Source organism: Oryctolagus cuniculus, chromosome 6, assembly GCF_964237555.1.
Source record: "Oryctolagus cuniculus chromosome 6, mOryCun1.1, whole genome shotgun sequence".
Lineage (NCBI taxonomy): Eukaryota > Metazoa > Chordata > Mammalia > Lagomorpha > Leporidae > Oryctolagus > Oryctolagus cuniculus.
Genome location: NC_091437.1, coordinates 86,429,249 through 86,456,006, shown reverse-complemented (window position 1 = coordinate 86,456,006; position 26,758 = coordinate 86,429,249). Strand labels below are relative to the sequence as shown.

The window sequence follows — 26,758 nt, the reverse complement described above, 5'->3', positions numbered from 1 at the left end:
TGGTAGGTTAAGCCTCGACCTGCAACACTGGAATCCCATATGGGCTCTGGTTCGAGTCCTGGCTGCTCCATTTCTGAGTCAGCTCTCTGCTTTCTCTCTAGGACAACAATGAAAGATAGCCCAAGTACTTGACCCCTGTACCATGTGGGAGACCTAAGAGAAGCTCCTGGCTCTTCACTTTGGATAAGCCCAGCTCCAGCCATCATGGCCATTTGGGGAGTGAACCAGCAGATGGAAGATCTCTCTTTCTCTCTCTGCCTGTCATTGTAACTCTGCCTCTCAAATAAATAAATAAATGTTAAAAAAGAGTGAAATATAGGACTTTCTGTCATTTTATTGCAGTAAACATAAAGTAGGCTAAACCACCCCCTGGCTATCAGGAATCTTTGAAGACCTTTGTGAATACAGAGGACGTGGGTGTATCTGGCATCATCTGATGGGTACAACATGACATTTTAAAGCACGTGATGGTATTTAAAACAGTTTTTCTCCTAAACACTTTAAGTTCACCCTTCCTACAAATGTGTTTAGCCTAGTAATGCACACAATCTATAATTATCTCAGCAACGAGTAAATTTCATTCCAGCTTCTGTGGCACTACATTGAATGAGGCTTATTGACTTGGTATGGTTCCTATTCACTCAGTGGTGGGAGGAAAGTTCTTGACTGGAATCTCAGATGGATGATGAAAGATCTGCTGTGAAAGCTGTGTCTTCTGCAAGAACCAAAGGAACCGGGACACAGAAGCCTGCAATGAGGTAACCGTCGGGAGGGGTTGGGTGCGCACAGGGCAGGGTTCTCTGAGGTCTTGACTGGTCTCCATGGCGTAGGTAACCAGAGACGATCACTGGCGCATAATTTATCTATGACGGGATACAGGGTGTGCAGCTCAGAGCTCTCCCCAGGGCTGACTCATGCGTTTATTAGCCCAGGTATGGGAAAGAGGCGAGACAGGCCCAGCAACCTGTCTCTATCTGCATGCAGATCCGGAAGAACAGTAAAAACTGACTGCTTCCCTTTCAACACACTTGAGAAGACGCTCAAAGCAGGCCAACGGCCCTCAGCAGAGCCCAAGGCCAGCAGGACTGGCTCCCTGTACCAGGTGACTTTACAACGCTGCAGTGTGCGTGTGGCTGGCCCCGGAGTAACAGCTGCAGGCCAGCGAAACCTCATCCAGCAGAAGTAGTCGGTTTGTTTTAGCAACTGCTTCCCCTGCCCTGGTCTCCCATTACTTTTCTGCATTCCCTAGATGCTGGCCCTGTCCTCCTCAGAGACGGCAGCAGGTCCCCACTTGCTCTGCACAACCTCCAGGGAACTGCTCGTACCCAGCCCTGACAGCCCACACAGTGCCACCTCTGGGTTCACGGCTGGAATCTGATGCCCTCCCCCAGCTTCTCTGGTGGCAACCCTACCTGCCCCAGATTCAAGGCCTGCGTCAGCGGCTGCTCCAGGAGGAGGTAGGGGTGACCCTGCTTGGTCGTGTCTGGGTCCACCTTCCTCAAGCAGTGCCAGGCAGCTAAGAATAGTTCTGAGTCCGGGGGTGGCAGAGTAAGGTTTCTTACAGAGAGCTACACTCCTGCTCTGAGAAACAGTCCCCACTATTGAGTAGGGGGCTTCAGAGACATCTCCTTCCATTAGTTACAACACATTGGATACAAGAGACAGAAGCCTCGTCAAACTAGCTTGACAGGGAGAATTTATTGCTTGGGAAACAAAATGTGCAAATCCAAAGAAACAACAGGAGGCAGGCACTGTGGTGTAGAGGGTAAAGCCACTGCCTGCAGTGCAGATATCCCTACGGGCGCCAGTTTAAGTCCTGGCTGCTCCACTCCGATTCAGCTCTCTGCTTTGGCCTGGGGAAGCAGTGGAAGATGGCTCAAGTCCTTGGGCCTCTGCACCTGCTTGGGAGATCCAAAGAAGCTCTGGGCTCCTGGCTTCAGATCAACTCAACTCCAGCCGCAGCCATTTGGGGAGTGAACCAGTAGATGCAAGATCTCTCTCTCTCTCTCTCTCTCTCTCTCTCTCTCTCTCTCTTTCTCTCTGCCTCTGCCTCTCTGTAACTCCGCCCTTCAAATAAATAAATAAATCTTAAAAAAAAAAAAAAAAAAAAACAAGGAACAGTAGTTATCAGGTAAAATTGTATCCACAGTGAGCTCAGATGTCATTTTCAGGGATCTTTCTCTCTCCATCTGAGAAGTGATGAGTCCACCAAACTTTCAGGATGGCTGCCAAAAAGCCAAGACTTTCATCCCAACACTTAGCAACTCCAGAGAAAGGAGCCAGTCTTTCCAAATGCTCTAAGACAAAATGTTCATCTTAATTGGCCCAGCCTGGGCCACACAGTCATCTCTGCACCGGTCTCTGCAGCCAGGGGAGGAGATCCCTGTCATTGGCCAGACCTGAGCCACACACTCATCCCTGGGGCTGAGACGAGAACTCAGGTACCCCAATCAAACCATATTGAAAAGGTGTTCCAGGAAGAAAATGAGGCTCAATGAAAGCCCATTTTTAAGCCTTAGGCCTTATGCAAAGGGTTAACCTCTCCTTTATCCTTGAACCCCTGTGTCTACATGCCAGCACACCCCACTGGTTTTCCTCTTCCCTGGAATTTTCTCTCCCAGCTGTCTCTGGTCTTCTTCACCTCCCATCGTGCTGGAAGCTCAGCCTTTGGCCCCTCTCATCTATCTTCTATCCACTCTTTCTCTTCTACCTCCTGCCTATCAATAATCGCATTTAGTCTAATGACCCCAATGCCATCTACTCGCTGCAGGCCCCCAAATATTCATCTCAAGCACTGTCCTCTCCAGACTCCACCCCTCCACTTGAATAACCTACAGGCATCTCAAATGAGCACTGAGCTCCCGATTGATCACCCCCACTCCAAACTGCTCCTTCAACCCCGTCACCTGCCCATGAACGACAGCTGCTCAGGCCAACAGTCTCAAAAACACAACTGTGCCCATGCTTTCTCTTGCATGCCACATTCAGGACACCAGCAAGTCATGTCATTCTGCCTGTCGGTCTGGAGTCTGACCATTTCTCATCCCCTCCAGCCCTGTCAATCTGGTCCAAGCCATAGCGTGTCTCCCCTGTGCAATTACAGTCATTTCCCACCTGGACCCCCATCTATGCCCAGGTCTTCTTTTGGTTTTCTCCTTTCCTCGCTGTCAGAGTGAAGCTGAGAATATAATCACCTAAAGACTTCCTCTTATTCAAGCCCTGAGGTGGCCTCCAAGTCACCCATAGTAGAACTCTGGCAGCAGCCTACCAGCCCTAGCACCTTTCCTCCCCCACCCCTCCCTGCTCCCTCTCTGACACAGGATCTACCACCTGCCTCTCCCTAGCTGTAGCTACATAAGTTGCTTTAACAGCTTGCAATTCCCCAGCCCAATTATGCTTCAGGGCCTTTGCACATGCTATCCCCTCTGCCAGAAGTCTTCTTTCCCCGGATTTCTCATAGCTCCCTCCCTTGTGTCCATCAGATTTTCAATCAAATATCTGTGTCAGTGAGCCCTCCGTCCTCCCTGTGTAAAACCGCAAAGCTCATCCACACTCTGGGACTTCCTCCTATAAATATATATATAAAGAGAGAGAGGTAGAGGCAGAGAGAACGATAGAGATGTTCCATCCATTGGTTCACTCCCCAAATGGCCGCAATGTCTGAAGCTGGGCTGATCTGAAGCCAGGTGCTTCTTTTGGGTCTCCCATGTGGGTGCAGGGGCCCAAGGACTTGAGCCATCTTCTACTGCTTTCCCAGGCACATCAGCAGGTGGCTAAATTGGAAGTGGAGCATCTGGGACTTGAACCGGTTCCCATATGGGATGATGGCTCTACACGCTGCGGCTTTACCCACTATACCACAGCACCAGCCCCAGGCCTTCCTCTCTTCTTCACAGCTTTATTTTACCCTACAGAAGTAGTTACATTCCACCACATTTATTCACCGACTTTAAAATGTTTTTTTTCTTTTGCTTTTGCTTATTTCTTTTCTTTTTTTTTCTCATTTATTTTAATTCTGGTTTCCTCAGCACTCAGCTTCCCAGGGAAGGTGTTTCTTTTGTCTGTGTATTCAGTGCTGGAAACCCAGCACCTACTGACAGACTCTTAAGGACTTAATGAATGAGTGAATAAATGAAGGGCAGTCCTGAAATCTGGCTCCTACTGGAGCCTGGTGGCCTTCAATTTCCCTCACCCTCCTCACCCTCTAAGTCCTCCTCACCAAAATCCTGCCTGCAGGGAGCAGGAGGCAGCACCAGGTCACAGCACAGGCCACAAGCAGCTGGCAGCATCTAGCCAGCAAAGGTGAGGCCAGACTGCAGAGGGCAGGAGGGGGTTGGACAGCAGGGAAAACGCAGGGGAGGAATCACATCCCAGTCATGGGATGGGGCCCAATGTGGGGGTGACTGGACGTGGCAGGGGAGTCTGACTGCAGCAGTAGGTGGAAGTCATATGGCCGCCGTTCTCTCTGGGACACAAGGTGATTGCCAGGCCCAAGCAGGGTAAACAAGGGAACAGAAATCATGAGACTTGCTGAGGTCAAAATGAATGCGAAACAAAAACATGACGCCTGCCCAGCCAGCTCAGGCCCAGAGGCAGGACCTGTCTTCCCTTCCATGTGGGCTGTCTCACCCTCTTCCCGGATGTGGGCGCCCCTGCAGCCGGTGCCTTCTCTCACCTTGAAGACTCAGCTCAGCATAGCTTTCATTTAACAGGCTGTGCCTCTGCAGGCAAGACCCCAGTTACTGGTTCTGGCAGCCTCAGGAGGGCAGCTCTCTGGCCTGACCCACACCCTTGAGGGGCACGAAGGTATGGAATGCCACCATATCACCTCCCCACAACAGCCATCAGCTTGGAAGAGACCCCATCTTCCCAACTCCCCTGTGCCTGGAGCAACCTTCCCAGCAGTACAGGATGTAAAGGCACCTTGGTGACCCTCTCGTCCAGTGTTCTCACTTTACCCATCAGAAACCTAAGGTCCAGAGAGTTGAGTTAGTTACCAAGACCTCACAGCTGGCAATGGCCGTGCAGGGTAGATGCTCTGTTTAGCTCTTGACACAGCCCCAAGTTGTCTGAAGGAGCTGTATCTCGGAGAACTGGCTAATGGTGGGCCAGGCCTGGAAGCTCTGTATGTGAATTAGAAGCCCCTAATGTCCTAGGACTCTGTAATGTGATGGGGAAGATAATGAAGCTGACACTGCAAGGAGGCTATTTGCTTCACCCCCTTGCTCTTCTCTCTGCTCCCCATTTCGTGATGGGATCAGATGAGGTCACTCCTCAGGTGGATGAAAATCTCTGCCCTCCCAAGCTGCTCTCTCTCCCTAAGCTCATTATCTGACGGGCTCCTACCTTCCCACGGCTTGCAGAGAGCAGGTAAAGTAATTAAGTGTTTTTCTTAAATGGCCCTTCCAGTTGACAGAAACAGCTGCCCAGGGATACAGTGGCCTCTCCTTCCCTGTTCTCTATTAGCTGATGCTGGAGGGTGCCAAAAGTGATGGAGAAAACCAATGATGGGACTGCTACCCTCTCCAAGCTAGTCCCCACAGCAGAGCACCTGGAGCAGATGATGGAGGAGGATGGCATCACTCTGAGGACCTGTGTGTGCCCAGGTCGGCCTGCTCTGTTCATGGACACTGCCCAACACATATGTCCTTGGGTGCTGGTGGCCCTGATCGGGGACAAAAAGAACCCAAACTTTCCTCCTGCCTTGCATGCCCCTGTTACACCAATGCACTGGTCTAAGCCCATTGTTGGTGATGTTTAGTGTCCTTTTTCAGTCCAGAGCATGCACTGCTGCTGCTTGGAGAATGCACTGTGTGAGGGGAATAATAATGCCCTACTGAGCCCTTATAGGCTGGGGGACGGGACAGAGGACACAGGCAAAGCACAAGGGACACTGCCCCCAGACTGGATGGATGAAAAGGTAAGTCAGCAATCTTCTCGGACAAATGAGCAAAACATGTATTTACACATAAAGATGAACTTGAATGCAAAGGGTCCAGTATCAAAACACAAGGACAAAGCAAAAGAAAGAGTGGAGGAAGAAAAAATACAGTGGAGACAAGCAGGAGAACTTTTGAAGCAGGCAGTTACTTATAAGGTTATAAGTAACTGCTTACATCAGACCCCAAAGAGTTAAGTCCAGTCTTAGCTAACAGAGCCTCCGGTGAGTCCAGAATTCAGCATTATTGTGTCAAAGATAATAGCAGCCTTATTACAACAGAGCGCTCCATATACATTAGTGCCCACACACTGTCACCTATCTGAATTTAGCAGTATTTTGTTCACAGAATAATGCTGAATTGCCATTGTTACATCTTAGAATTACACATTCATTAATGGAAACACAGGATTAGTGGTTCTTCTGTTCAGTGCAAAGTCCCAAATGAAGACTCATTGTGGAGTAGCCCCAAAGTCAGTAATGGCCATCATTAGAAGAACGTGCATCGAAATCAAAGGATCTGTAATTATTTTACATTTTCCTAGTATCATCTGTGTTCCTCCAAATTGTCCAACACTCTTGGTGTAATCTGACATCCTTCTGACCTCTCTGTGCAAAATTTTATTGCAAGCTGTTCAAAGTTATAGAGACTTTCCCAATAGAAAGTTTATTAGCAGCCATTTTGCTTCAAATTGGACCTCAAATTGTAGTTAATATGACTTTACTATCATTAAATAGTACACCAAAAATTTAGCCCAAACAAAATCAACCAAGTTCTTCAGATTTTATCATTGGAACAAACATGCTGAGAACAAAGTTTCTCCCTCTTTTGTATTTTAGGTTGTGATCATTTGAGTTGGCCACCCTAATCTAGGGAAAGGGAAAGAAGCTGATATACCTGGTGACTTTAAAGAGTTAGAGGGAATAAATGAAATTAAAGATAAGTGTATTATGGCACAAAAAACTTTTTTCAATCCTTGCATAAGTTTTTTGGTTTGGGGGTTTGGGATTTTTTTGAGAGGTAGAGAGAGTGAGTGAGCTCCCATCTGTTTGCTTACTCCCCAAATGCTTTCAATCACCAACACTGGGCCAGGACCAAAGCCAGGAGCCAGGAACACAATCCTATTCTCCCATGTTGGTGGCAGGGACCCAGTTATTTGAGCCATCACCACTGCTTACGAGGGTCTGCATTCGTAGGATGCTAGAGAGACACTAAAGGCAATTTTATCAAACCCAGGCACTGTGATGTGGATACAGGCATCTTTACCAGCATCTTAATTACTAGGCCAAATACCCACCCTCAAACACAATGTTTTCATAATATGCATTCCCCTTGAATTTTTGAAGTTCCTTCATACACGAGGAAGCTTGGTGGGGAGGAGATGGTTTTGCCAAAGTTGTGTTTATTGCTGTAGACATTCCTAAACCTTTCCTGTATCCAGTTCTCCCTTCCTCTTAGAGGAAGGCCATTTGACAAGCAAGCTCTGGCCTATGAAACAGCAGTGGAAGTGGCATGGTTGCTTCTGGGCTGAGTTTAGGTAGAGTATGTGCTACCTGAATCTCTTCTCTTCCCTCTTTGCTGTGTCCTTGTGAAAATCCAACGAGGTGTACACTGCAGCGTACTTTTCTCAGTGAAAAGGGTAAAAATAGAAAGCACTCCTGAGTCAGTCTTGCCTTGGTGGGATCCCTTAGTTCTCAAATTTCTACCAGCTGATGTCTCCATCACCAGACTCATCATTTTTATTCACTAGCTAATGTTAAAAATGCCTTCTCCCCAATCAGAGGATCAGGTGCACAGGATCTATCGAGGGAGTGCTTTACAGAAAGAAGCAGCAGGGAGGGAAGGAGTGAAGCATGGTTGAGCAAGGTTGAGTCTAACCTTTGTCTAACCAGTGATGGAATGGGGCAACTCTGGAGCATAAACAGAACTGGAGAACTAAGCTACACCCTCCATCTGATGTAAGAGGTCCTGACTTTTATACTCCAATATCAGTCAATGGCTATGGGTCCTCCTAGCCTGGAGGGGCAGTGTGCATTTTCTGGGCAAAGCTATTCCCATCAGATGAGAAAAAATGAAGTTTTTGGAAAAGCAAGTAATTGATAGCTATTATCTATTGGCACACTAAGCAGCTGGAGCCCTCAGCTCAGGACAGTGGAGCCGAGCAGCACCTACTATAGTCGATCCCTTGACTTCATTTCCACTCTCTCCTCACATTGAGCTCACTTCATCCATATATAGTTTCCACAGGACTCTGTGTAACAATTCCTAAGGGAACTTGCAAGAGGATTGAAGGTAGAATGATCTTCAGCCTCCACTGCTGTAGCTGATCCCAAAGCCATCACCAACAACCATCATTTCCCTGTTCTAGCACTGTTTTAGTTGATTTCTTACTACCACATAACAGAACACCTGTTTCTGAGTAGTTTAGAAAAAGCAAGGATTTATTTATCTCATGGTTCTGTAGGCTGGAAAGTCCAAAAGGATGATTCTGTCATCTGATGAGGTTTCTTCTTGCTGTATCATAACATGGCAGAGGGCATCACACAGTGAAAGGGACCAAGTGTGCTAGTGTCGGTCTATCTTCCTGCTCCTAGAGAGCCACTGATGACACGATAAGGGCTGTTCCTCGTGACCTCACCTAATCCTAACTACCTACCAAAGGCCCTACCACCAAATATCATTAACTTATGACTTTGAGATTAAGTTTCCAACAAATGAATTTGGGGAACACATTCAAACCGTAGTATAAAAACCATCCCTGAGACTCATCAAAATGCCAAACATGGCCCCTTGGCCCCTGTGTGTTTTCAGCGCACGATAATCAGGAACAGTTCCTTGTAGGATGGTAGATGTTCTATGCCTGCTTGCCTACAGGCATCAGAAGACCAAAGTGAACAGAGTGACAACCATGCTTTTACATTAACTGGGACTTTTACTGTATTCCTTGGTGGAAGCAGTCATCTCTGAGAAGCAAGATATCTAAAAAATGGGAATGAAAATAGAAATTTCCCCAGTCAGTTATGATGATAGAAATGATGAACAAAGCCATATTTACCTCCTGGACCCAGGTCTTCTACCTCATATGGATACAGTGTGTGTAATAGCATGAGTTTGAATAGCCTAATGCATCCTAAGTCATCTACACCGGATGTCTTATTCAAGTACATGACTCATCTTCTATTTAGGAGGCCTTTCTACTATTCAGTTTGTTTGTTTGTTTTGCTTTTTTTTTAAAGATTTTATTTATTTATTTATTTATTTGAAAGGCAGAGTTACAGGCAGAGAGAGGGAGAGACAGAAATAAAGATCTTCCATTCACTGGTTCTCTCTCCAAATGGCCACAGTGACCGGTGGTAGGCCGATCCAAAGCCAGGAACCAGGAGCTTCTTCTGAGTCTCCCATGTGGGTGCAGGGGCCCAAAGACTTGGGCCATCTTCTACTGCTTTCCCAGGCCATAACAGAGAGCTGGATCAGAAGTAGAGCAGCCAGGACTAGAACCAGCACCCATATGAGATGCTGGTGCCACAGGCTGAGGCTTAGCCCACTATGCCACCAGCACAAGCCCCTCCACTATTCTATTAGGTTGTCAGTTTCTAAATAGTGAGGCATGCCATGAAACTAGTGGATCCCATGATCATGGGTCATGTGACACATGGCCACACCTCCTTTGCCATAAGTGAGTCTTTAGTTCAAGAAGATGTTCAGTGTGACCCAATGTCAGCAAATCAGACACTCTGTGAGCCCTTGGAGAGTTTGATGGCCAAGGCCTTGTAAATAGGAAAGACAAATCCATGTTCAGAATATGCATCAACCTCAGTGAGTATGAATCACTACTCTATACAGGATGGGAAAGGTCACACAGAACAGACACCACAAGTATCCTTCAGATCTAAAACAAGAGTTGAAGCTTCACTAGGCTTGCAATGGATTGTTGCTGGGCCTGTAGGACACCTCATACAATGCTACCCATAATTACCCAAATAAATGTCAAGGGGGTCTCTTTAGGGAAGAACTGAGAAATCTCTACTATATACACTTGCCTCCGTGTTATAGAATTCTTCCTCACTTGACATGACTTTCAATCCTTGACTCGACCTTCAATCAGTGGGGTTATATGTCTGAGAACAGGCTAATTTTCTAATTTGAACAATAAATTGTGAGTTCCCATTGGGACTTTGCCTTTCTGCTCTCTTCATTTGTGGGACTGATGCTATCCAGCTCACGACAGGCAGTTTGGCATTTATTCACTCAATATCCCATGTTTGGATGCTCTGTCTCTACTGGTGCCAATAGCACAGCAAGAAATGGTTTTCAAATGATATGTAGTCCTCTGCAAATGACTTGAGCTTGTTTTAGAACCCCAGAGTCTTTGCTGGAACTTCTCTTTAGAGACTTCCTGGAGCCTGTACTCAGTATTGTATTCTCCCCAGATGCTTCTAGGACCATGGTGTCTCCTAGGCCACATGGATCACCAAAGGAGTGGTATATGTGCACCTTAGGAATGTCTCTTGTTCTGTAACCAACACAAAACTTTCAGCCTTTCATGTCACTTGATAAGTGAGTTGGAGAAATATTCTCAAGTACAGAATATACTGCCTTTAAAACCCAAAAAGATCTAATAATTGCGGTGCTTCTTTCTGAATAGTAACACGTGCAAATATGCATTTATTCCTGGCTTTGTTCCTTACTAAGAACAAGGCACTTGCTCCTTACCTCAGAAAAACTATCTTAGCATGGCCCAGACCACTGCACATCTATAACCTTCACTAATGTGGCAGGCCCTGGCATCTTTGTTGAGTTTATCTCCCGCTTTTGGGACCATTTGTCTGGTAAGGCATCTGGAGTATTTGCCAGAGTGGAGCAATGTTCTTCAGAATGTTTGGTCAATCCAGATCCTTTCAGATTATTTTATGACAGAACGCATAAGAATCGACATACTTCTGGAGCTCGATCCTGACTCTACAGTGTTGTCCAACCCAGATGGATGCTAACTGCTTCTGTTGCCCCTTCCTCAAGGAAAAGAACACGTTCAGCAAATCTGTAATGCATCCCCCATACGTGAGGCTGTGCTAATCTGTTCTAGTAAAAATAGCACATCAGACAAAGAAGCTCTAATTGTTGCCATTACTTGGTCAAGTTTGTGATAGTTTGTTATCATCTTCCATGATCAAACTGGTTCTGCAAGGACCAGACAGGAGATTATGATAAAAGCCACTACCTTTGAGTCATGTGAGTCATGTAGTATAGCACTTATCTCTGTCATGCTTTCTAGGATACTGTGTGCTTTTGAGTTACTGCCCTGATATGGGAAGGAATTTTAGGGGCTTCCATGTCGCTTTTCCCATAACATTAACTCTTAGTCCCTTCCCCATGAAAGACCACCAAGCTCAGTATACTCCCACCATTTATACAATCAAGCCTTTGGGAGACAGTCGCCTTTTGGTTTATGGACCTAGGAGGCACTGTGAGGTGGATAAGGGCCATGACTCCATTTATTATTACTTACCCTATAAAGTCCTCCTCTAGCAAGGATCTGATAGTGCTTTGGGTCCCCAGGGATCAGCATCTACTCAGATCGGTAACCAACAACTGGGTATAATCTATTCTTGAGGGACTAATTACCCAGGTAAATGTCAAGGGGTCTTTTTAGGAAAGAACTGAGCAATCCCTATTGGATACACTTGCCTCTGTGTTATAGAATCCTTCCTTACAGGGCCTTGACCTTCAATCAGCGGGGTTATATGTCTGAGAACAGGCTCATATTTCTAACTTGCGCAACAGATTGTGAGTTCCCATTGGGACTTTGGCCTTCTGCTCTCTTCATTCTTATTCCTTTCGGAGGCCATATTTCTGAAAAAATAAACTATAATCACTGTTAGAGATATAAGGTGGGACAAATGGTGAAAAAAGTACAGTTCCTCACCTCATGGAACTCCCCGCTCCACCTTTCTATGATGTGAATATTTGTGTCTTCCTCAAAATTCATGCTGAAAGCTTAACCGCCATCATGTCTCAGCCTTTTGACCAAGATCAAGCAAAATCCTAACCCTTAGGGCAATGATATCAGGAAGTAGGACTCTTGGGTGATTAAGTCATGAAGGCAGAGCCCTCATGAATGGAAGTACTGTTCTTACAAAAGAGACCAAAGAGAAGCTAGTTGGCCCCTTCCACCACATGAAAAGAGAGTGAAAAGATGGAGTTTATGAACCAAAGAGTGGGCCCTCACCAGACACTCATTTTGCCTTGATCTTGGACTTCTCAGGCTCATACCGTGAGAAACAAATTCCCATTATTTACAAGCCACCCTGCCATAACATTTTGTTACATCAGCCCAAATAGATTACGACAACCTTGTCTTAACTTCCCAGGCTGAAAAATTGGAATACTAAGATGGAAAATGCTGTAGATTCTCAGTGGCTGACAAAGTTGAAAGGAAAAATGACAACAGTAATAATGGTTAACATTGAAAGATTACCATGTGTTCTAAGTGCCTTACCTATGTCATTTGATTTAATCCTCACAGCCCTGTGAAATGGGTTTCCTCATTCTATGGATGATGAAATTTGCTTTTAGAGAAATGGCCAAAGTTCAAATTGCCTCCCTAAAGCTGTTTGTGACCAAATAAATACAAGATCAATCAACAGCAAAAAAGAGAATTCAAGTTGAATGGTTGGCATCGTGACCAGAGGAGGTCAAATTCTCCAGAACTCCTCACTTGAGTACAGAGTACTCATTTAAATAATTCTTTTTTTATGATTCAAGCCAATCTGGAAATGCCAAGGAGTTCAAAACTCAAGAGATTAAGTCATCTAACTCAACAGTTATCCATTGGAAACACCTGCCATGTACTGAGGCTTGAGGGGGAAAAAAAGCCATTCTGTCCTGAAGGCTCTTGTGTGCACTGATAGGTAATGAGTCACACAAGAACTAAAGACCTGGTTGTCCAGTGTTTTTCAAATCACAGGTCCCAATCCATTAGTGAATCATGACAACAGCCTAATAGGTTTTGACTAGGGTTTAAAAAGATGAAATAGAACTTATTCAAAGTGACTATATAGAAAATACCAGATTGTGTCTTTTGTAGTAAGAATACTGTTTTTGTGAAATTTTATTATTCCAATGAATTAAAATGTATTTCTTAGTGTTGGTTGTGGTCAAAAAACTTAAAAAAAAAATTGCATAGGACATATGTAAAAATACCTAAGGGAACAACACACAACAGACCAACCTCAGATCAAGGGGCAAAGGAGCCACCAAGTTGACATCATTTGAGAAAAAAAAAATTAAATGACTAAATCAGAAGCTTAGGGACCAGAGTTGAAGAACAGCGGGTTAAGCCTCTACCTGTGATGCTGGCATCCCACACGGGAGCATTGATTAGTGTCCCAGCTGATCTGCTTCCAGTCTAGCTGTCTGCTAATGCACCTAGGAAAGCAGCAGAAGACATTCCCAAGTACTTGGGCCTCCAGAACCCACGTGGCAGTATTTCTAGCCTCCTGGCTTTGGCTGGACCAGCCCTGGCCATGGTATCCATTTAGGGATTAAACTAGCAGATGGAAGATCTTTCTGTTTCTCTATCACTCTCCCTTTCAAAATAAAGAAATAAATAGTTTATTTAAAAAAACACTTTCTTGGCTATCTGAGATTAACATAAATATTTCTATAGCCTATGGAGTCATATGTCAAAATTTTCTAGAAAGAGGCAGACATAGGGGTACAGCAGGTTGAGCCACCACTCTGAACATCCACATCCCATATGGGACAGCTTCATTCAAGTCCTGCCTCTGCCTCTGATTCAGCTTCCTGATATTGTGCACCTTGGGAGGCAGCAGATAATGGCTTAAGTACTTTGACCCCTGCCATTTATGTGGGAGACCCAGATGGAGTTCCCAGCTCCTGGCTTCAGGATGGCTCAGCCCCAGTATTGCAGATATTTGAGGAGTAAACCAGTTAATGGAATTCTCTCTCTCTCTCTCTCTTTCTCTCTCTCAAATTCTTCCTTTCTCACTTTCTCTCTCCCATTTCAAAAAACAAATTTTGAAATGGAAGGTTACCTGACACCTAATCCAGAAACATGTTTTTTGTTTTTTGTTTTTTACAGGCAGAGTGGACAGTGAGAGAGAGAGAGAGACAGAGAGAAAGGTCTTCCTTTTGCCGTTGGTTCACCCTCCAATGGCCGCTGCAGCCGGCGCGCTGCGCTGATCCGAAGGCAGGAGCCATGTGCTTCTTCCTGGTCTCCCATGGGGTGCAGGCCCAAGCACTTGGGCCATCCTCCTCTGCACTCCCGGGCCACAGCATAGAGCTGGACTGGAAGAGGGGCAACCGGGACAGAATCCAGTGCCCCAACCGGGACTAGAACTCAGGGTGCCGGCGCCTCAGGTGGAGGATTAGCCTATTGAGCCGCAGCGCCGGCCAGAAACTTGCTTTTAAAATAGCCCTTTCTTTAAAAAACCAGGGCAGGGGGATGGAATTAAAAGACCATGGGCATTTCCCATGAACTTTATGAACACAGCAACAACAAAGAACCCATTTAGGCTTTGACCATGACCATGATGCGGAGACCTCTAGTAGGGATACCTGTAATGCCCAGCATCGCTGCATGACCCCGAAGCACCTCTCCACCACCATTCCCAGTGCTGAGTGCTCATTTCTCCACACTGGGTCTGAGGAAATGGCCGTGGGCACACAGACCTGAGGGGGCAGACTGGACGTGAACAACGAGGACCCCAGAGGCTAACATGCCCTTGAAGGAGCTGTCCATGCTGCTCAAAGGCAGGCTTTTGAGGCTGCACACGTCACTGTTTGTTCCCACTTTGCTATTTATGTTGGCCACTGCTCATAAAAACCCAGATCGCTCCTCCACGAGCCACACCACCACATGAAATCTCCTGCTTGACACGCCAGTGTGGGTCCAAAAAAATGTCTAAAATGGAAAGGAGGAAATTTATAAATTTGCAAAGCACTTTTCACTCGGGCAGGGCTCTATATGAGTCATGCTTCGTATTAAAACAGCACCTTCCTTCCTAAATGGTTCTGAGAGCTGCACTCTGCTTATCACAGTCTCCCATATGGGAAGCACCAACAAAGATCCTTCTTACAGACTCCCAGGGGCTCCAGTCCCTAAAACAGGGTTGGATCGGGTACAGCCTGGAGAAGGAGGATATGCACGCTTCTAACCACCCCCGGGACGCTGCACTTGCAAAGTCACGAAGCACAGGCACAGCAGGCAATTTTATGCTTGATTCATAAACCAGAGCTCTGAAGGGCGGCGGTGTCAGAAACTCCAGTCGCACTCAGCTACCAGAAGGGATCCGCAGAGGGGGCTTTGCAAAAACCGCCCAGGCGTTTTATCCAGAGCTTGCCTAGGCTGTGTCTTCGGCCAGAAGATTCTTCCCTGCCACTCTGTACTGGCCTCATTTCTTCTCATCCGCCATGCAGATGTCACCCTGTCAGAGATCCCCTCCCTGACTTCCTTCCCCAAATCAATTCTCTCTCCATGCATCCTGCCCTTCTCCTTTGCAGCACGGATGGCCGTGAATAATTATAAATGCTGATCTGTGTGCTGAATACCTGTCTTTGCAGGTGACTGAGGTTCTGTAAGAGCTGCAGGCTTCTCCATGGACACCCAGCACCTCGCCGGCTGAAGACCTGAATGCTTATTGAAAGAGTGAATGAGTTTTCTTTGTAAAACTGAAACTTTGTTACCTGGGACTTAGCAGGAAGTGGTTGTTTTGCTATCAAATTTTAAGGAGATAATCATGATTCTGAAAATGTTAACTGGTAGATTCACCCGTGTTCATAACAGCATGGTTCACAGTAGCCTAGAGGTAGAAGCCATCCAAGAGTCTGTTAAGGGATGAACACAAAATGTGGCCAGATGAACAGTTAATGGGATATTATCCAGTCTTTAAAAGCAAGGAAATCCGCTACCTTCTCCAACATGGATGAACTCTGAGGAGGTTAGGCTAAGTGAAATAAGCCAGTCACAAAAAGACAAACGCTATACAATTCCACTTGCATGAGGTACATGGAGTAGTCAGATTCATAGCCACAGAAAGCAAATGATTATTACCAGGGTAGGGGAAGGGAGGAATGGGGAGTTGTTGATTAATGAGAATAGTTCTAGTTTGGGGAGATGAATACTTCTAGAGATCAATGGTGGTGATAGCAGCACAGCTGTGTGTTCAGACACTAATACTCTTAAGCTGTCCACTCAGAAGGGATCTGTCTTCACTTCTTGTTGTTTTTTTTTTTTTAAGATTTATTTATTTATTTGAAAGGCAGAGGCAGAGAGAGAGAGAGAGAGAGAGAGAGAGAGAGAGAGAGATCTTCTATCTGCTTGTTCATTCCCCAGATGGCTGCAATGGCCAGAGCTGTGCCAATCTGAAGCCAGAAGCCAGGAGCTTCTTCGGGGCCTCCCATGCAGGTGTAGGGGCCCAAGGACTCTGGGCATCCTACACTGCTTCCTCAGGCCACAGCAGAGAGCTGACCAGAAGTGGAGCCGCCAGGTCCCAAACCGGCACCCACATGGGATGCAGGCACTGAAGGCGACAGTCTAACCCACTATGCCACAGTTCTGGCCCCTAAATAAATAAATTTTTAAGTAAATTTTATAATATTAAGTATTTACTGCCACAAAAAAATGCATGGTTTTGGTGTCCCAGCAGTATGGGGCATATTGTGTATAAATGCTAACAAACAAATAAGACAAATGTTGGTGACACACTAGGTGAAAGGTTTGAATTCTGGCCGTGGTTCAGTAGAGCTTTCAGATTTCCTCTTCCCTAGCCAGAGAGACCCCATGTGGAGCCCAATGTCCTCCACACAGCAGGTGTTTAGAAATACTCCTTGAATGGGTGGCTGGAGAATCTTGAATAACAAAGACGGAATTTTAAATTGTGTTACACTGTTGTGTTTCTGAAAAGAGTGCTTCACTTTCAAAGGTTAACAAAGAAATCACAATCTTCATGGTGAAAGTTTACAAGATGGCTACCGTAATTAACCACATTTTACAGAGAGGGGTCAGCACCTTGCTTAGGAGCATGCGTCTAGGCTTGGCAGCACCAGATGGCACGTTCTTAACCAGAGCGTTCTACCAGCTCTTGGGAGGGCAAGAGAGGGGAGGCAAAGGGAGAGAAGACAAGCTGCATTTCTTAAAGTTTAAAAGTCAAGACACACTTAACTATTTGACCCATTTTAATGCGCACATCTTGATACAAACAACTAAGCACAGGGTTCCTGTGTTGTCTCCCAAGCCACATCTTGAGTCTTATCCAGCATAGCCACCTCTTGTTTCCCAGGCTGCTGGCCCCAGAGCCTGCGCAGAGATCCTACCCACCCCCCTCCACACACACACACACACACACACACACACAGCCTCACTCACTCTTCCGGTCGCAGATGATAACTTCCCTTAACACCCCACAGTTTCCAGAAGGCTGCATTGTTCGAGTCCTCATTTTGCAGCTCCAAAAGACCTCATTTCCTCTGGCTATTCTTTGCTGCTTCCTTAGTTGGTAGGGAACAAAACCAACCCTCCCATTCACCTCTGTTCTGGTTCATCACTCTCTAGGAACCTTAAAAATACTCTTAAAGTGGTAAGACACACAGCAGGAGCAGAGGCAGAATACAAATGTGGTGCGCCTAGTGGTGGCCGGAGCTGCAAGGCAGGTAGGAGTCATGGAGACAGAACTCTACAAAAGAAAAGTCTCGTGAAAGCCACAGAACACAAAACATCACACTGGGTGCACCCATAAGTATCCTTGAACTGGCGCTTATTCTGATAAATGTTTTTATTATTGATGTCAACGCAAGCCAGTTTGTATGAAAGAACACTCAGAAACCATCATCTAAAGAGAAAGAGGAAAAGACTTGAGAAGGGGAGGGTCTGTGTTTACTAGCCCTCTGCTCTCCTGGAGATGTAATTTATCACCCTTGCTAGGGTGTCTGCCTGGTCTGTATTCCTCTAACGCGTCTGAGGAAGGCTTCCTAGGCCTAAGAGAAACGGCACTTGTGTTCCTCTGGGCAGACACCGGCAGCTTTGTGCTAGCATTTCCATTACACTAGACAGACGGGTTATGTTTTTTTTCCTCCTCTCTCTGAATTCTGGCCATGGCCTGACAATGCAGAGCAGCTCTCAGTAATGGTGAGACAGGGCAGTCACCTGCGGCTGGCAGCAAGGGCCCAGGGCCATTGCACAGCTATTCTCCAGGATCAGATTCAGCACACATTGGCAGTCCCTCTCCTGCTTTAGAGGCCGTGAAATCTTAAAATCACTCTTTGGTGACTTGCCTTCTTTGACTAGTAGACTTTGTAGAGAAAAAAACAGAAAGCGTAGAGAGTCCAGCTGGAGATGCAAACAGTGGAAGGAAACAATGGGCTGTGGTGATTTTGAGCTCCTGAGAACGCTTCAGCCTTGGTGAATGAGGAGATGCACACTCTGCTCTCCTGCCCCCCTCCATCACGGTGCCTAGAGAATGGAAGGCTGTAGTTCTCAAAAGACAAACCAAAGATCAAGTTCAGTAGCCCTGTGTATGCTTGAAGCAATTTGCATCTTTATTTTCAGGCTTAAACAAATTTCAGAGTAACTGAAAAATCAAAAAACACCATAATACATAACTGTATCATAATAACAGGATCACATAGAAACTAATTTCTTTTACTATATATATATTTAAAGGTTGGGGGGGGGTCCCTTCTGCTGGTTCACTTCTCAAATGTCCACAGCAGCTAAAGCTGTGCTGGGCCACAGCCAGGATTTCTCCATGTCTCCAAGTGTTTACCAGAGCCCAGTTACTTGAGCCCTCACCTCTGCCTCCCAAGGCCTGCGTGAGCAGGAAGCTGGAGTCCAGAATTGGACCTTGGAACTGAACCCACTCACTCCAAGGTGTAACTTGTGCATCTTAGCTGATTTCAAAATCAACTGATTTTTCAAAAATGTATCTTTTCAAATAATATTCTCCATGTTTTTCTTTAATCTCCAGATTATCGTTTGAATAAAAGACTATTAAAAGGATTAGGTCTAATTGTCAGTCTGAGAAAGTAGACTGTGTCCACTATGCAAAACATCTAGATACACAGGGAAAACTGTGTGTTTATCATGCTTTTATCCTACATATCCTGATTTTTTTTTGGGTCACCTGTACAAGGGACTTCAAAATGTTTATAGAAAATGGAATTAAAAGATAAGTTTATTTTGGTGCAAAAATTATTGAAATCCATGAATACAAAGGGTCTTCTAAAAGTTCATGAAAAATGTTTACCATGAAAGAACTATGCATGGATTTCAAAAAAGGTTTTTTGACACCAAAATAAACTTTTTTTTTTTTTTGACAGGCAGAGTGGACAGTGAGAGAGAGAGACAGAGAGAAAGGTCTTCCTTTTGCCGTTGGTTCACCCTCCAATGGCCGCCGCGGCCAGCGCGCTGCGGCCGGCACACCGCGCTGATCCGATGGCAGGAGCCAGGAGCCAGGTGCTTTTCCTGATCTCCCATGGGGTGCAGGGCCCAAGCACCTGGGCCATCCTCCACTGCACTCCCTGGCCACAGCAGAGAGCTGGCTTGGCAAAATAAACTTTTTTTAAGATTTATTTATTTATTTATTTGGAAGGCAGAGTTACAGAGAGAGAGAGAGAAAGAGATCTTCCATCCACTGGTTCACTCCCCAAATGGCCATAACAGCCAAGACCCAGCCAGGTCGAAGCCAGGAGCTTCTTCTGGGTCTCCCATGTGAGTGCAGGGGGCTGTGCACTTAGGCCATCCTCTACTGCTTTCCCCCAGGCACATTAGCAAGCAACTGGATCAGAAGCAGAGCAGCCAGAACTTGAATCAGCACCAATATGGGATGCCAGGACAGCAGTCTGGGCTTTTTAACCTTCTGAGTCACAGCCCCAGCCCCAGTAAACTTTTCCAAAAACTTTTTTAAGAACCCTCATCTTTTTCACATTTTTTAAAAGTTCTTCTTTTCCTTTCTGCAGCCACTGTATTGGTTTTCCCTTGGGAACTGCTGAATTTAACTTCACAGACAGCAATTGCAAGGAAAATCAAGTCTCACTCAGATTTTCATTCAAAGTTACACCTACTCTTGTGATACAATGAAGTGGAGTTCACCAAATAACATATGTGGCAGCGAGCATCAGAGAACTGGTAAAACTTCTGCAGGATTTGACTTGCATGTGAAATTTGCAGCAACTAAACTCATGGAAGCAGAAAGTACAACGGTGGTGAGAGGCTGGCTGGTGTGGGGACAGTGAGGAGATGCTGGCCAAATGGTGCAAAATTTCAGTAAAGTGGAAAAATATTTTTAAAATCTATTGTACAGCATGATGACTGCACTTAATAACATTGTATATTTCAAAGTTCCTAAGAGAGTAAATTTAAATGTGGTGGATATGTCAATCAGCTTTATTGAATCTTTCCACTTCAGACATTAAAGCAGCATATTGTACCCCATAAATACACCAAGTACAATTTGTTACTTTATAATCAATTGATAGATACAATTGGCAAAGCTTCTTATCTAGGTATCCCAAATATTCCAAGGTCATTTCTGGCTTCTCAGGCTCTGGGTAAGGAATTGTTGACTTCTAAAGCCTGAAGCTGTAGTCCCAGGGTAAAATTCGATATGATCCTAGCTCTGGACTCTCTCCTTGAACTTGTGGTTGACTGGGCAGACCTCACAGAGCTGTCACTGATAAGATGAACAGACAGAGGACTACTTCTCAACCTCAGTGACTCAGTCCAAGGTGCTAAGACAGGGTTTATTTGCAAGATCCAACAACTGGTCACAGAGTTGAAACTTCGGACTATCTTGTTTATGGATATAAATGTCATTTGTATTGTGCTTGTTGAGTAGTAGCCAGTGGCAAAGACCCTATGCAAGCAGAAGTGACACCACAGGTGTTGAGGGAGGTAGGGGTCAACCGAATCTGGCCAATATCATGACCAGGTTGGGAACAGCTCCTCAACAGTGTCATAAGTCCCTGGATACAGAGGTAATGAGGAAAGACCCACTTGCACTTATCACTGGCAGAAGGCTTCCATCCTTGCCTGTGATAGGTCAGGGATGAAGGCATCTCTTGTGGGAAACCCCCTTGGGTCTTTGTTCTCTCCTGGATCCCACTTCTGTTTCTCCCCTCTCTGAGCTATGCCCCTGAAGGCTCTGTCTTACTTGGTCCAGGTCTGTCCATATGCAGAGAAGAAAGGACAGGACTTCCTCCAGTTGGGTACCGTGGCATTCAGCAGGAGAACCCCTGTGTGGTGCTGGATGACATCTCTGGGTCACCCTCCCCACCATCTGCCATGTGACTTTGTATTAACCTCCCCTGTGGACCCTTACTTCCCACCTGTCCATGCTGGGCCCAAGCCTGGGACTTGTTCTAGGCAATGGCAAAATGTAGAGGTAATACAAGCAAAGGGTATATGACTGTACGCTCTTTTGCATGAGAAGAATACACCAGAATCAGAACCATTTGGACCAGAGCTCAGGTCCTCCAACTTGTGAGAACTAAGAAGTGGCTGTACTTTGAAGCTCATGAGATTCAATAGATAATATTTTGAGGAGATGGCTTATCTCCTCACTACAGCCTATTGTGTTGATCAGTTGCACTATGATTTTATTTAATAAAAGATGCCTCAAAGCAAAAAGGCACTGGAAGGAGAAATAAATAAACTCTCATCCCGGATTGAATACATGCATTAGACAACAACTCTGCACCCCATAATATGGATGACTTTGAAAAAATAACGATTCACCTATTCTCTGCCCTGCCTCTGTGGTCTCCCCTTGCAGGATTTCACATGCTAGATGCAAAAATGGAAGAAATACTTCACACAGAGAAGAGTCATCCTCTGGCTTCCTCTCTTCAAAGTCCAACTTTTCTTTACAGTACAGAAACATGCACTGTATCCCCAGATTCCCCAAGGGATAACTGACAAAGACAACAGGCATCAGCCCATTGGTCAACACCATAAGAGGCTTCATCCCATGGGTTACCCACATAGGGTGATCAGAGTGGCTTCAGAAAAAGACTCACACACATAAGTTATCAAAGGCAGAGCAGCAAGACCCTAGTGGAGCAGAGCTTGTCACAGAATCTAGCCTCCACCCTCTTGCTGGTACTTGGTCTGAGAAAATGGAGCATTTGATGACCAAAGGAGGAAGACCACAGAGCAGGAATGTGTGAGCACACAGCTGAGTCCCCCCCACCCCGATCTTCACCTGCTTCCTTCACCCTTGATGCCCTGACTATCCCGCAGGTCTCTGTGTTGCCTCCCAAGTGGACCCAGCCCTGACTTAACCAGAGCAGAGTTTTGTCACCCTTGATACACCATATACTTCCCAGTCCTGGTCTCAGCTTTCCAGGCCAGCTATTTCTGGCTGAGTGATGCAACTTGCTCCCCGTACTCAGTCCTTTAACACACAATGTCTCTGACCCTACATGGATATCATGTTTCCTTGTCTAAAAACCAAATTTCCACCACTGTATTGTCCCTATATTTTATCTCCCCCCCCCCCTTCAGTCTTTCAACCTAAACCCAGGAAACTCTCAGTCTTCTATCTCCTCTATCATACAATCTTTTTTTTTTTACAACTTTTCCTCTGGTTTCTACTTTCACTTAAGATATATACCAGCTCCTGTTTTCTTGCTTCAACTGCATTTTGCTCCTCATGAAACCCCACCTGTTCTATGGAGAATTACATTGGTAAAAGCCACTAATCACCCTGTCCCCATTCTGGACTGAATTATTTATGCCACCCGTGCTGCTAGGTTTCAAGTTCCTCAATGGCCAGGAACTCTGCAATTTGCTTGGTGTATTTCCTTTGCTGTGCACTTCTGTATAATGACAGAATCACAATGTGAAGCCAGAAGGGGTAAAACGACAGTTTTTGTCAAAGGCGCAGAGAAAAATTGGGGTGTTGTGAAATATTCTGATTCTTTTCACTTTAACAGTGCCACAGAAGTCACCCTTTTAGTATTTTGCTCTGGACAAGTCTTGGTGCAGAGACAGACCAAAAAGGATTTTGCGGCAGGGGTCGGGTGGGGCAGGGTCCTCTTCCTTGGGAGAGGGCACAGGTAAGGTTGTACAAAGAGGGCTGCAGATGCCGTGCTACACTAGGGGCTTCCGGATGACTGAGGCCAGACCAGGTATGCCAAGAAAGGAGGTATGCCAAGGAAGGCAAAGCCAGAGTATGTCTCCTGCCTTCCAGTGACTGCCTCATCCCTAGTCCACCCTCATCAGGCCTTCATCTTCAGCCTGAGAACCAGCTGCCTAGGTACCAGCCCTGGCATTTTACCCAGTGCTCTTCTGACAGAATCTCTCCTTCCTCCCTGTGTCATCAAAATTCTCTTCTGTCTGGGGCCGGTGCTGTGGTATTAACAGGTAAAGCCACCGCCTGCAGTACCAGCATCCCATATGGGCACTGGTTCAAGTCCCAGCTACTCCACTTCCGATCCGGCTCTCTGCTATGGCCTAGGAAAGCAGTAGAAGTTGGTCCAAGTCCTTGGGCTCCTGCACCTGCATGGGAGACCGGAAGGAAGCTCCTGGCTCCTGGCTTCAGATCAGTGCAGCTCCAGCCATTGCAGCCATTTGAGAAGTGAACCAGCAAATGGAAGACCTTTCTCTCTCTGCCTCTCCTTCTCTCTCTGTGTAACTTTGCCTTTCAAATAAATAAATAAATCTTTTTTTAAAAAAAAAAAAAAAGAATTATCCTCTGTCAACTATAATAACTTCAATTTGCCAGGTTGCTCAGAACTTTGCAGACTTGGGGCTTAAATAAGCAATCTCATTGAATCCTCACAAGAACCACACAATGACTTCTGTGTTACTATTATCTTCATTCTATGAAGAAACTGGAGCCTTAACAGAGTTCATACCTGGGCCTGGTGGTGTGGCACAGCAGATAAAGCTGCCTTCAGCAGTGCCAGCATCCCATATGGGCACCGGTTCTAGTCCCAGTTGCTCCACTTTCTATCCAGCTCCCTGCTACTGCACCTGGGAAAACAGTGGAAGATGGCTCAAGTGCTTGGGCCCCTGCAGCCCTGTCAGAGACCTGGAAGTAGCTCCTGGCTCCTGGCTTCAAATTGGCCTAGCTTCTGCCATTATGGTCCATTTGGAGAGTGAATCAGTAGAAGAAAGATCTCTTTCTCTATCTCTCCCCTCTCTCTTTCTGTAACTCTGCTTCTCAAATAAATAAATAAATATTTTTTAAAAAGAGAGGGAGAGTTCATTCCTCATCCAAAGTTACAAACCCAGACACAGGTGTACTGTTCTGTGGTTCTCCTTCACTGACTTTAACAAAGTGTTTGGACAGTGTGGCTGAGGAATATGATGACTTCCAGGTGGTAAAAGAGCCATCGTTTTAGACAGGAACCTTCTCAGAACCTTGAAGAACTTGGTATTGGGTGTACAGTACGTGTTCAATAAATATCTGTTGACTAAATGAACAAGCATTCTTTTGGCAGCCTACTTCTCTTCATGGGGTAGAATCGCACCCTATGGTGGATTGGCCACCATATTCTATAAGCCTGGAGGAGGTCAGACTTTGTACAATAAGAACAAATCACTACGTTTGTAGGAATACAAATGTCAAGCGTGCAAAGATGTAGTCACCATTATTCTCCTGCACCAAATATAATCACCTCTCTAGTTCCCCATTTCCACTGATGGAAAAGTTAATCTCGATTGTGACATAGCAGCATTGTGACATAGCAGGTCAACCCGTTACCCAAAACACCGGCATCCGATAGGGGTGCCAGTTCGAGTCCTGGCTGCTCCACTTCTGATCCAGCTCCCCGCTAAGAAGCCTGGAAAAGTAGCAGAAAACAACCCAAGTGCTTGGGCCCCTGTACCCACTTGGGAGACCCAGATGAAGCTCCTGGCTCCTGGCTTCAACCCAACCCAAGCCTGGCCACTGTGGCCATTTGGAAAGTGAACCAAATATAGAAGATACCTCTCTTTCTCTAAATCTGACTTTCAAATAAATAAATCAATCTTTTATAAAAAAGATATTTTTGCCAACCCATGACAACTCAGTGAACTCTAGACCTCTAGACTTTTTCATGAAACATTTTTGTGTAAAAACTCCACTAACTCATAATTCACTCACCCTGCCTTTTCAGTCCCTTATCCCTAAGGGTGATCTAAGTTTCATGGAACAGAGGGGCTGGTGTTGTGATGCAGTGGATTAAGCCACTACTTGTAATGCCAGCACCCCAACATCCCATATCGGAGGGCCTGCAAGATGGTCCAGGTTTTTGGGCCCCTGCCTTCTCTGACTCCTAGCTTCAGCCTAGTCCAGACCTAGCTGTTGTGACCATTTGAGGAATGAACCAGCAGGTGAAAGATTTCTCTCTATCTTTCTCAATCTCTCTCTCTCTGATGCTTTGCCTTTCAAATAAATAAATCATTAAGTTCCACAGAGAGTAATATTTATTCTAAAATGATTTTTGAATGAAATGCATTACACATATGATCCTGTTAAGGCCTAGGTGGAGACAGGTGTGTGAGCCTCTGTGGTCAGCAGAGAGCTGCCTGGCCCAGGTACATGGGCACGTGCACATACACGGTCTATCATTACTGAAGGAGCATTGTCAGCCAATGGAGGCACAGTGGCAGCTTCATGGAGGAGTGCAGAGAAGTCTGGGATTTCTGCAGGGACACCTTAGACGTGAGTCATCTTCTGTACTTCTCCAAATCTAGGACAGGTGTAGGAGGGCCATCCCTCCCAGGAAACTCTCACAGCTCCTAATGCAATTTACAGCAGTCCTAGAATCACACTGACTGGGCCAAGTGGGAATTAAAATCACCCTAGACCTGCACCCGTGGTGTGCATCCTATATTGGTTCAATGTGTTCGTTCCCTTAACTAATATTTTTGTGATTTAACAAAATCAAACTTTATTTCACACACAAGAATTAAGTTCAACTGCAGGGCAGTCCCTTTTGTTTCATGGTTCTCCCATCATCCAGCAGGCAAAGGAAAGGGAAGGATAAAGGCTCCCTTGATTCTTCTAGAAGCTGCTCTCTTGCCCGCCTCCCTCTGTTCTTCCCCACGTTTGACCCAGTTTCCTGCTGTGGCTGCCAGGGCCCTACAGCCACCCAGCTGCTCACAGGGTACCATGCCTCGTTGGCACCAGGTGGAAACTCATGGTGGCCTGAGAGCTTGGAGGTTGAGAGCTGAATGTCAGTGGCAAAAAGACCCAGATGAGAGCCCTCGGCTCTCCTCTTAGCTGCGTAACCTTCAGCTCCTTACTCAACTGGTGGCAACTGTTTGTGAAACAGAGATAGCATCTCCCTCAGAGGGTTGCACCAAGGCACACACAAAGCACATGGAGCTTGCGTTGCATGCTTGATAAACATGAGCCATCCAGTTTATGGCTGTCTCCTACGCCAACTGCATAGGCACAAGAAGCTTGGCCTGAGAATTTACAGATGGGTGACCTTGGGGAAGTTCCTCAACTTCTCTGCCTTGCAGCGCAAGCCTATGTAAAATGAGAGAACGCTGCAAGATCCCCCTGGAGGCCAGAGCAGGCTGACTCCAAAACACAATCAACTCGGGCAGTGGACGGGAAGGAGAAGAAAATCAACCAAAGGTCGTGGTTTCAAACAGAAACTCTGTTCTGGGTTCTCTGCAAATTCTTTGTCAACCAGAACCTAGGGGTGGGCCCCCTGCAGCTTATCAGCGTTTCTTTGGCAAGAGTTTGCTAAAGGAGACTTGGTGAACAAGAGAGCCACATGACCTCAACAGCTACTAGCAGCATTATCTGGCTCAGCAGAGTCAAGACAGTCATTCTGGGACCCTGCCATGAGGGAAACTCACA

At 45.9% G+C, this 26,758-nt stretch overlaps 1 long non-coding RNA gene across 1 annotated transcript; it reads left to right on the top strand.

Annotated features, from left to right (window-relative positions):
• Positions 1-535: 535 nt before the first annotated feature.
• Positions 536-4,829, top strand: LOC127490572 (uncharacterized). Its single transcript, XR_007918605.2, has 3 exons — positions 536-758; positions 1,250-1,457; positions 4,713-4,829. It is a non-coding gene; the product is annotated as an uncharacterized lncRNA (long non-coding RNA).
• The last annotated feature ends 21,929 nt before the right edge of the window (positions 4,830-26,758 follow it).